Raw genomic sequence first — 8460 nt, 5'->3', positions numbered from 1 at the left:
CTTACCCTTCCACAGAAACTGGGAGATAAGTGTGCTATCTCCCTGGATGTTTACATTTCAAAGAGATGGCTTCCAGGTCTTTGAGGAAACATTCCTGGGTTGCAAAATTGGCAGGAGCCTTATGTAGCTTTTTTAATTTTTGAAATGCAAGGATTTTATTTTATTTTATTTAACTTTATTGGAGTATAAATGCTTTACGATGCTGTGTTAGTTTCTGCTCTTATTTAGCTTTTTAAAAAGCTGTACATACATTTCAAGGAGGCAGAGAAAGAACTTACAAGTTTTCTAAAGGAAATGCTCTAAGAAAAGGGAGGGAGAGAAGGCTCTTCCCTTCTTTTCAACAAAGAGAATTAAGCTGGGCTTTTTTTCCCCTTGTTTTTAGTTTTCATTTGTCCTTAGAGAAACCACATGCATTCATTCGTTAAAGCAATATTTTTTGAACATCTACTATATGTTCACAAGAATGGTAGCATGCCCTCTGTCTTGGGCACTGTGCTGGGAACCTCACATAAATTATGTGAGTTAATCTTTGTAATACCCCGGGAGCTGGGTATTATATGTCCATCTTCCCTAGGAGGATTTAGGTGCTGGGCTGTGCCTTTCTGGGGGTAAAGATTCTCTATGTCTCTTCTGTTTCCCTATCACTGATCATCAAAATGATCTTCCATGTGATGGTAGCTTACTCAATATGTGGAAGAGAGGAAGGCAGAAAAGAATGGTGGGATTAGTGACTCTGAGGGATTTTCTGATGGTTTGTCCATTTGTGTTCATATATTTTGTTTGTTTTACCATGTGAAGCAACCATTGGGCCCCTAGGAGTTGGAGACATGGTGCTTTGAAGAATTCTCTAAACACAAGGTATAACCAAAAAAGCAAATTCACTTACCAAACTTTAAGTCCTTTGCTCCCTTCTACATGTATCCAGGTTTCCGGAAACTGGAAATTCTGAGTGCCAGTTCCGGGTAAGCAGCAGCAGAAGCCACCCTAAATTAAGTTCTCCTCCAAGCAGTTCTGAGAAGGGAGGACCTGAGGATGGGGAGAGGACCAGAGAGGTTCCAGAGGCAAATTCCGTATCTAAGAAGTTATTTTAGAGGGTACCTGAGGATTCTGTGAGGCCCAGAGACCTCAGCTAGGCAGAGGAGATCGCCTCCTGTGTGCAGGCAGCTGAGCTTTCTTTTTTTGTTTGTTTTTTATTTTGCGGTACGCGGGCCTCTCACTGTTGTGGCCTCTCCCGTTGCGGAGCACAGGCTCCGGATGCGCAGGCTCAGCGGCCATGGCTCACGGGCCCAGCCGCTCCGCGGCATGTGAGATCTTACCGGACCGGGGCAGGAACCCATGTCCCCTGCATCGGCAGGCGGACTCTCAACCATTGCGCCACCAGGGAAGCCCGGCAGCTGACCTTTGTGTGCACAACTGTGTTAGGCCAGCAGTGTGAAGTAGAAACCTAGCAAGTTTCGTGGGGAGCAGCTCTAGCTAGGGCCTGTGGGCGCCTTCTACGCGTATACAGTGCAGGGTAAATCTGTGTGGCCAGCCCTGGTGCTTGTTCCGGAGACACACGGATTGTAGGACGCGCTGGGTTCAGGCCCTGAGGGGCAGCCGGCTCTCCTGTGTGTCCATGCCAGAGGGTTTGGGCAGGAAAGAAGAGGCAGAAAGGGTGAGGGTTGGGGAGAGGAGATCAAGTACGGCGCGGGATGGTGGTAGGACTGGTTTGTGTTACAGATTTACGTCCGGACCGGGCTGAACCCTGCAGCTTCTTCCCGTGGGCTTGGGTCAGATTGCATTCTGGTTGGGTGATCAGAGCCCTGAGTCGACAGAGGGACCAAGTTGTTGCTGCAAGTTTGGATCCTGGGTAAGGGGTACTAAGTCAAGACTTCTGAGCAGAAGTATACAGTCTGGGCAGAACCTACAGCAGCGCAGGCGCCTTGGGGAATGACTCCAGGGGGCGGAGTCTGGTCCCACGAGGGGCGGGGCTACATAAAGTTCCTGGACGCATGCGCGGGTGTATGTGCCAGATGCCCTTTGGGGTCTTGGTGGCCCAAGGAAGCCCCTTCCTAAGATCCTTGGAGAAGGTACGGCCCAAAGACCTGTGCCCAGGTGAGATCCTGCCTTCTCCCAGTGACTCTGTTTTTTTATATTGCTTGTAATCTAATCGTGACCATAAAATTCATGATGCTGTCTTCAGAATTTTTTTCCCCATGATCAGCAGAAAAATGACAAAGGGAAAAAATATCTTTCTTAATATAGCTCCTAGGTTTATTTTATTTTATTTTATTGAAGTATAGTTGATTTACAATGTTGTGTTAATTTCTTCTGTACAGCAAAGTGACTCAGATATGTGTGTGTGTATATATATATATATATATATTCATTTTCATATTCTTTTCCATTATGGTTTATCACAGGACATTGAACATAGTTCCCTGTGCTATACAGTAGGACCTTATTGTTTATCCATCCTATATATAATAGTTTGCATCTGCTAACCCCAAACTCCCAATCCTTCCCTCCCCCACCCAGCCCCTAGGTTCTTATTCAACTTAACAGTCACAGAGACCTCTGACTTTGGTGATTTAGAGCCATGTCTTCCAACAGATAATGATGTCTTTCCTTTTTATTTATTTTATTGAAGTATAGTTGATTTACAATGTTGTGTTATAACAGACAATGATGTCTTATGTGTGATAGTGTGAAATCATAGAAAATATATCCACTGGTCTCTGCCCTTGGTTCCTGGCACAGAGCCCTTGAAACTCTTGAAATTTCCTAAGTGATAAAAGAGCACTAGAAGCTTCTTTTGTTCTAATATTTGGTCTTTGATCCCTGCCACAGAGCTCCAAAATCCTTTAGAATTTCCTGGGTGATAGGAATCTCTTTTGTTCTAATGAGACAAATCTTGGTGGGTTCCTAGATGGAAGCTGGTCACCAGAAAGACCAATCTATGATTAGAAGGTGGGAACTTTCCATACCTCCCTTACCTACTGCCCCCATCCTCCACAGAGAGGAGGGCTGAAAATGGAGTTAATGATCCATCCTGCCTATGTGATGAAGCCACCATAAAAATCCCAAAAGTATGGGGTTCTGAGAGCTTCTTGGCTGGTGAACACGCGGAGGTGCTGGGAGAGTGGCACACCCAGAGAGTGTATGGAAGCGCCAAGCCCCTTTCCACATACCTTGCTCTATGCATTCTTCCTTTTAGCTGTACCCGAGTTATATCCTTTTATAATAAACCAGCAATCTAGCAAGTAAACTATTTTCCTGAGTTCTGTGAACCACTCTAGCAAATTAATTGAACTAGAGGAGGGGGTCATAGGAGCCTTCGACTTATACCTGGTCAGCCAGAAACACAGGTGACAAACTGGACTTGTAGTTGGCCTCTGCGGTGGAGGAGGGGCAGTCTTGTAGGACTGAGCTCTTAACCTGTGGGATCCAATGCTATCTCCAGGTAGATAGCATCAAAATTGAGTTGAATTGTAGGATACCCAGCTGGTGTCAGAGGATTGTTTGGCGGGGAAAACACTATGTTAGAAGTGTCAGGGACTTCCCTGGTGGCGCAGTCGTTAAGAATCTACTTGCCAATGCAGGGGACACAGGTTTGAGCCCTGGTCTGGGAAGATCCCACATGCCTCGGAGGAACTAAGCCCGCGAGCCACAACTACTGAGCCCACGAGCCACAACTACTGAAGCCCGCATGCCTAGAGCTTGTGCTCCGCAACAAGAGAAGCCACGGCAATGAGAAGCCTGCGCACCAAAACGAAGAGTAGCCCCCCTCCACCGGCTCGCCACAACTAGAGAAAGCCCACGCACAGCAACGAAGACCCAACACAGCCAAAAATAAATAAATAAATTTCTAAAGGAGTGTCAGAAGTATTGTGTGTGAATAAAAGAGAAACACAGGAATGTGTTTTTCCAACTCAGACAGGAACACAACAAGAACACAATGAAGACACAGGACCCTTTGGTGTTATTCAAAGGGCATATAGACCAAATTTCTTGGGCAAATTTGTTATTATTATCAATAGTTTAAAGTTTCTAATGTTCTGTTGTTCAGATATAGCATGTGTACTTATTATTTCTGGAATTTTACTTGGTGTCAGTGTTGAATTTGTTGAATTAATATGTGGTGACACTGTTGAACTTTTCTCCAACTCTATAATTTTGGGAAATGGCTAAGGTTAAAGAACCCCTCACCCCCACCCACATGTAGGAAACAGCTTACTGCAAAGTGCTACCGTTCCCCATTTGACTTCAGTAAGACTCATGAGAATCCCCTTGTTTACCTAGGAACAAGGCAGATACAGACCCTTCAAGTCGCCATTCTTTGTCTCATCAATATTTACTGAATTGTTTGTCCCCACTGATCAATAGGAACTAAAGAAAACCAAACTATGTAAGTCCAAAAAATGCCACTTCAGCAAGTCGATTATTTTGAACTAAATGCACTTAAGAACAGCCAGTGAAAGAAAGACATTCTGACCATCCATTGTCTTCCTGAAAGCAGGATCTCCCCTGTAAAATGTGCCCTCCTCGTACCAGGAGGAAGAAAGACATTCTTATCACCAGAGACAGGAAATTTGGGGCCAAGAAATCTGTACAAACAAACCTTGTTAAACAAATCCTTATCTTTCTATTTTCTTCTTTACCACTTACTGCCCCTAGCCCAAACCCTTTGTTTTGTCAATTCTTCACAAATTGATTGTTTTTTGTGTAAAAGGTATAAAAGCTTCCTGCTGTGGTCACTTCTTTGGATCTTCACTCTCTTGTGAAGTTCCCACTTATAGTGAGAATTTAATAAAATTTTTATGTGTTTCTCCTGTTAATCTGTCTTATAGCAGTTTAATTCTTAGGCCAGAGATCCAAAGATGGTAAAGGAGAATTTTTCATCCCCTGCAGAACAATGCTTGTTAATAGGATTTAGTCAAACTTTACTTAAGATTCTCTCCTCTCCCAAGTGCCCTGAATTTTGGATCACTTATGAGCACTGTAATTCAGAACAACCCTGCCATGATAACAGCCCAAGAGTAGGCAACTTCATGGTGAAACATTCCCTGATCAATTATAGGTAATGCAGCAACCTCATGCACTCTCACCTGTTTTTTGTTTTGTTTTGTTTTGTTTTGTTTTGGTCTTGCCGCATGGCTTGCAGATCTTAGTTCCCTGACTAGGGATCGAGCGGGCGCCCCCTGCAGTGGAAGCGTGGAGTCTTAACCACTGGACGGCCTGGGAAGTGCCGCTCTCACCTGTTTCTTGTTTTTTTGTTTTTCTAGCCTTGTTTATCCTTCCTTATAAAGAAAATCTCTTGTCTGGCTGGCTTTTGAGACTTTTGCGGATCCTAAGTTTGGAGCATCCTCTCTAGTGCATCCTTTCAAACAAAACCTCTCCTTATCTAAGTTCAAATTTGTTTTCTTTTTGGCAGTGGTAACTATTTTAGTTGTTTCATCTGTGCTAGAAAATGTATATTCTCTATTTTTATGTCACAGGGTCTAATATTATAGTCATATTGAAACCAGGCACCTCAGATTGGGACTTGAATCCACGTGCCGGGACTCGAACCCAGCTAAAACCCACAGTCTTCCAACTGAGATCACACAGAATTCAGTGAGAGACAAGAATTCAGTGAGGAAGAATTCAGCGAGAGACAAAGTGACAGTTAAGAAGTGGATTTATTTAGAGAGAATCACACTCCACAGACAGAGTGTGGGCCATCTCAGAAGGTAAGAAAAGGCACCAGGGTATGGGGTGGTCAGTTTTTATAGGGGTGGGTAATTTCATAGGCTAATGAGTGGGAGGAGTATTCCAGCTATTTTAGGAAGAGGCGGGGATTTCCAGGAATTGGGCCACTGCCCACTTTGTGATCCTTATGGTCGGTGTTGGAACTGTCAAGGCGCCTGTGGGTGTGTCATTTAGCTTGCTGATGTGAACGTATACTGAGGCTCAAGGTCTAGTGGAAGTAGGCTTGTCCACCGTTTTGGACCCATTTGGTTCTAATCAGTTTATGTCATGTTCTCGGGCTATGTCATTCTTTCAAAGGTTGTTCCCTGCCTCCTTCCCTCCTGTTTCAATATAATAATAACATAATAATTAAACAAGGTTTAATATTATAATGATATAATAATCAATATATAATCATTAGGTCAAAATAGTTCCTTGTGGGAATTCCCTGGTGGTCCAGTGGTTAGGACTCCGTGCTTTCACTGCATAAGTTCGTTCCCTGGTCGGGGATCCCACAAGCTGCTCGGCGTGGCCAAAAATAAAAACAAACAAACAACAACAACAACAAATTAGTTCCTTATGTTTTTCTTTCTTTCTTTCTTTCTTTTTTGGCTGTGCTGTGCAGCTTGCAGGATCTTAGCTCCCCAACCGGGGATTGAACATGGGCCACTCAGTGAAAGCCTGGAATCCTAACCACTAGGCCACCAGGGAACTCCCTTCATATTTTTAAATCTTTAATAACTGGCATCTGTTTTTTGATAGGGCAAGATGTTGGGGCCCAGGGTGGGCCACCCCAAAATGTGCCTCAATGGTGTATTGATTATTTTGAATTAAAGCTACTTAAGAAACGGCCAATGCAGGGGGACACTTCGACCCTCCTTTTCTATCTCCTGAAACCAGGAAATAAATCTTTCATGTGAAAGGTTCATTCCACGCATCTGGAGGTAGAAGGACAACCCTTATGGCCAGAGATGGCAAATTCGGGCGAGATGCCTGTATAAACCTTACTACTTCTTTAATTTACTACCCCAAGCTCAAATTCTGTTTAGATTCTTCACTAATTGAGCACCCGAAGCCTAAGTTTCTTTGTCCTGCCAATTCCTCGCAAATCTTTTTTCTTTGTCTAAAAAGTATAAAAGCTACCTGCCTTGTCCCCTTCTTAGGTCCCTGTGAAACCTCCATGTGCTCAAGTTAAAATTTATTTCTTTTTCTCCTGTCGTTACCTAACCAAACTTGGGTCTGCTCACCTGAGCACAGCTGCCAATCTACTGACCAATCTACTGACACCAGGTTGTGGTGAAGGAAAATGCGGCATTTATTGTAAAGGCACCAATACAAAGAGGACGGAATCCTCATGCTCAGAATCGTCGAACTCCCTGATAGTTTTGGGGGAGAAGTTTTCATAGGCAGAATTTGGGGTGAGGGCTGCGGGGTGTGTGAATTTCTTCTGATTGGTTGGTGGTGAGATAACAGGGTGGTGCTCCAGGAATCCAGTGCTCAGCCTGAAGTTACCATCCTCCACCTGGGTGGGGGCCTTAGTTCCTGCAGAAGAACTCAAAGATATTATTATATATGTTCCTTGAGGAGGAACCAGGACCCTGCCCCAAGGCTGCACTACTGCTTCTTGACTGCCCCTCCTTGTTTCTGCATTCTTTCCCTTCCCTAATTAGCAACTGTTTGAATCTGCCCTTTGGAACTCAGGGAAGGTCAAGGAGGCTGAATGATGACTATTTTCTACAAACAAGAACCAGGGACACAGAAAGGACTTGTACCCAGGAGGGGCCCATAGGGTCCTGCTCCACTTTAACTCCACATCAGTTCCCCAGACCAGTCCAGCCTCACTGGCAGGACTCCAACATGCTCACAAAAATAGCTTTTGATTTAAGCCGTTTTCAACTGCGAAGAGGAAGACATCTTAGGTTCCAACATATGTGGCCCGCACAACTGTAGCTTTTACCTTAAAACTGTGAGAGATAGTGTTACCAAACTCAAGTTCGTGTGCCCGATGCACAGAGAGGCCAAAGTGAAACGTCAGCGTTTTGGAGGAGATAAAGTTTTACCGCAGTGTCAAGCAAGGAGAAAGGGTGGCTCATGTGCAAAAAAAAAAAACAACTCCCCAATGGTTTTCAGGGAGAAGTTTTTAATAGGCAAAATTTGGGGTGAGGGCTGCAGGGTGTGTGACTTTCTTCTGATTGGTTGGTGGTGAGGTAACAGGGTGGGGTCCAGGAATCTTGCACTTAGCCTGAAGTTACCATCCTTCACCTGAGTGGGGGCCTGAGTTCCTGCAGAAGAACTCAAAAATATTGTTATATATATTCCTTCAGAAGGAACCAGGATCCTGCTTTAATCTCTGCACTATTATTTCTTGATTGCTCCTGCTTTTCTTCTGCATTCCCTTACTTCTCTGATTAGCAACTATGTGAATCTGCCTTTTGGTACTGAAGGAAGGTCTAGGAGGCTGAAGCCTATTTACTATAAGCAAGAAGGGGGACAATAGAAAGGATCTGTACCCGGTAGGGCCCGAAAGTGTCCTGCTCTGTTTCAACAGTAACTTAAAGTAAGCAGGAAGCAACAGGGCTGCACAGAAGAAACAGACAAGCACTTCCAAATCCTGACAACCCAGAGGCACTGAAAGCGAAACCCTGGCCCCGCCCCTGCTTTGGCCCCACCCCTGCTTTGGGCCCGCCCAAGCCCGGCCTCTTTTACGTCTCTACGTTCCCGCCCAGCCCAGGCCCCGCTTCCAAGTTGCCC

This window comes from Pseudorca crassidens, chromosome 20 (assembly GCF_039906515.1).
Source record: "Pseudorca crassidens isolate mPseCra1 chromosome 20, mPseCra1.hap1, whole genome shotgun sequence".
NCBI lineage: Eukaryota > Metazoa > Chordata > Mammalia > Artiodactyla > Delphinidae > Pseudorca > Pseudorca crassidens.
The sequence above is the reverse complement of the archived record's forward strand: the minus strand, read 5'-3'. Positions refer to the sequence as shown.